Here is a 3,769-nt window from a genome sequence, read left to right as displayed (position 1 = left end):
GACCTTATTCAGGTGCCCAAATAGAGGTGGCTACTGCCTCCAAAATAGCCTGGTGTAGCTGAAACCCCCACATGGGACAGGGAAACATGACCCAGGACTGATAGGAGTCTTTCTGGACGGGGAGCTGGTGGACAGGCAGGATAGGCCAAGGCACCTCAATTGAGATAACTGATTTCTCTCTCTTAACTAGAAAGGGAGGTCTGGACAATTGCACCAAAGTTGTCCAACATTAGAGGAGATCAATCTCATTGCTTCCTTCACATGCAATTTACCCTGCAGGGAAAGAAAAATGAGCGAGTCTAGACGCTGCGGAGTGTGCTTGAAGACACGTCTGTAACCCACATATGTTGAGATTAGTGCAGAGGCTCCATCCTGCGAGGCTCCATCCTGACTTTGACACTGGGATCTCCCCTTGGCTCTCTCCTTCTCAGACATTGCCCTAAGCCCTACTTGACTTAGTCTCCTCTGCTTGACTGCTCAGACCTGGAGATACAGGAGAAGGTACAGCAGCTTGCCTTAGTATCTCCATTTGTTCTACCAGGTGTCACATGGAAATGCAGCCAAGGGAGCACAGAGGAAGGCTGAAGATTTTGTCCATCTCTCTTGTGAAGTTCAGGCCTCCAGTCTGCTGGATGTGACTCAGAAGTGGGGCACTCAGTAGGAGGTCTTCAGCGTTTGCTGATCTGGGGCACAAAAGATACCACAGCTTTTCCAAAAGTTGTTCCCCACGTCCAGGGCCACAGATGCAGCCCAGATCCTCATGCATCTTTACAGCAGCCCTGAGACTCAAGGATGCTAGAGGTCTGATTGCCAGAGAGAAAGGGTGGGGGAGACGGCAGGCTCACCTTTGACCAAAAGGCTCAACTGCTGCTCATGAGGTCAGTGGACCCCCAAGACCTCCAGATGCCAAGCCTAGGGTGGACACTGCTTGCTCTGTGGGGAGGGCTGCTCCTCTAGCAGTCCTGCTCCAGCCAGAGACAAAAGTGTAGTTCTAGTACTGAGTCTGAGACTGACTCCAGCTCAGCACTGGCACCTGCCTGCTCTCCCTGTTATTCTTCCACCCTTTTCCAATCTCCTCCTTGGCAGCTGCAGGGAGATGCCCCCAGTGCAGCTTATAAGGCAATTTCTCTCCCTGTCCTGGACCAGGATGGACTGGCTTTTCTCACTGCTGTTCCTGGGCCACAGTGAGTATCTGGGTGCTAGTGGCTGGCTAGCACACAATGTGTCCTCCTGAGTCAGGCTAGTGGTCCCCCTGTGCTTCACCTGATGGTGGCAGTAGGATATGCTGCTTAGGAGTATCTGACCCCTTTCTGCCATCTATTTCCAATGATTGGGGAAGTGTCCATTATTCCCTCCCCCTGCCTCCTCCTCCCCAGCCTGAAGAGGGAAGTAGAGGCCAGGGGAATACTGGGGAAAAGTTCTGTCTTCCTGACTACACACACACATTCTCCATTCACCTCCAGTGGTCAGAACAGTTTCTTGACTCTCTTTCCCAAGGTGTCACCTTACAGTTATAGCTGATGCTGTCCAGCCAGGTATAGGAAAGCTTCACAGCTCAAGCTTTGGAGGAAACTGGTACAGGGAATGTCCCAGAAAAACCCTGAACTGGTTGTGTCTCAATTTATTGAGATGAGGATGCAGGATATGACCCATCCCTCAAAAAATTTAATCCTCATTCCCACAGTCCCCTTCACCAACCAGTTCTCCCTGAATCTGACCCTGTACCTGTACTCCTAGAGCCCTGCAGATCCAACTACATACCGCTGTCCAGACACAGAGTTGGGGACATAGACTCCTGAAGGGCTGTGACAAAAGGAAACAACAGAGCAACCCTGCTCAATGCTTTAGAAGTCTCCTTTTGTCCATGTACCAGTGTTCTTCCCTCCAAAATGGCAGCCCATTACCCTTCTCTGATGCAATCCGTATCATTCCCTGCGCCCTGTTCCTCCTGGAAAGCAAAGGAGGAGTATTATTTTGCCAACCAAGTCTCACCCTAAGAAGGCAGGAAAAGTATGGAGGAGCTTCCCCTGTGCTCTGCACGAAGTGCGTAGTGCGCTGCACGAAGACAGTAAACCTGTAAACTCTGTAAACTATGAGGCATGCAAAAATATCATCTCCAGTTCATTTTCAGTTACAAGTCCTGGTTCAGCCTGTCCTGATATTTCTTTCTCTGCCTTCCTAACTACAGAAGAATGAAAGACTAACCTGTTAACCAACCAGTTAAAACAAAGCAGAAAAAATAAGTAGTTACATCTTAACACAGTTTTCTTATTTCATGGCCTTGGTTTTAGAGGAAAGCTGGAAATAGCTCACTCTGGTTGCTCACAAAGAAGCATAGCCACACAGACCAAGCATGACAACAGAACCAGAGAAAGAACAGAGAAAGTAAAGCAAGAACAATTCAATGCATGTCAAGGTAGCCCTGCCCAGCAAGCTCTTTTGAAAAACCCACCTAATTTTCTAGAAATATTTTAATCCTAATTGAAGGCCATAACTTCTCTGGCTGAAGATTAGCATGACCCTGCACTGGTGGCTGCTATTTCAGCTAACAGCTATGGGACACTTAGTGTTTTGTGTAGGACTTGCTCTGACTACATGAGAATGTGGGAGGAGTATGCAGAAAGCGACTTCACGTTTTAACCTGTGAAATTGAATGGTGGTATTAAATAGACATGAGTTCATCCTGGTTTATATTACACATGAGTGCGACTGGAGATGATTCTGTTACTGAGGCTGAGTCATAGATGTTTTGTTTTTCTCTTCCCTTCTCTCTCTGCACCTATGGACATGCTCAGTTAGCCCCTTGTTGTCATTTAACTCCGGTCGGCAACGAAGCACCACACAGCTGCTCGCTCACCCTCCCCCCCTGGTGGGATGGGGGAGAGAATTGGAAAGGCAAAAGTAAGAAAACTCGCGTGTTGAGGTAAGAACAGTTTAATAATTGAAGTAAAATAAAATATAATAATAATTATATAAAGAAGTAGTAGTAGTAGTAGTAGTAGTAGTAGTGGAGCAGGTCTCCCTGTTCCTCTAGCTCCCCAGTCAGCCTCTCTGTGCTGGGTGGTGTGGAGCAGTGGAGACAGCCCTGCTTTGTTTCCAAATGAAATTCAAGTCAGCCTGCACACTGAGCAGTGTGGGCAGGGGACTGGGGAGCTCTGTGATGGACTTACAGCTCTGAGGCCTCTCCCATTTATTGGTATTGGTACTGGAGCATCTCCCTGCGACCCCACAATATGTGGTGGGCAGCAGAATTCTCCTACAGCCACATGGCCCATCTTGCCCAGGATAGATGTTCCTCCCAGGTGGGGATCCTGCTCTTCACCACACAGAAACAGGAAGACTGCCTGCTCTATTTCAGTGTTGTGGACACAGCTCACAGTGATATGGACACAGAGGAGCCAGAAGTGAAAATCCTCCTGCTCCCTCCCAGATCTGGTAGCTGTGGCCCTTGGCTGGGGGTGGGGCAACAGGTTTGGGCCATGCTGAGGGAGGAAGGATATCACTCCCAAGGAGAAGGCCCTCTCCACATTACCGTGCCTGTCCCTTCCCAGCCATCTACATGACCGCAGCCATCTGCACAGCCACAGCCTCTCATAGGAGGTTCAGAGATACTGGTATGAGGGGCCCTGGGGAGACAAGAGAGGTCCCTGTGTTTCCTGTGCAGGCTGAACCTTACAAAAAAGGGAATGTGGTTTCCTGTCCCCACCCAGGCCAGCAGTGACGAATGTATCCAGCTCCCCAGTGTATGAAGTACCTGCAACTGCAAAGA

This window comes from Platalea leucorodia, assembly GCF_965183815.1.
Source record: "Platalea leucorodia genome assembly, chromosome: 9".
Taxonomy (NCBI): Eukaryota; Metazoa; Chordata; class Aves; order Pelecaniformes; family Threskiornithidae; genus Platalea; species Platalea leucorodia.
Note: the sequence above shows the minus strand (reverse complement) of the source record.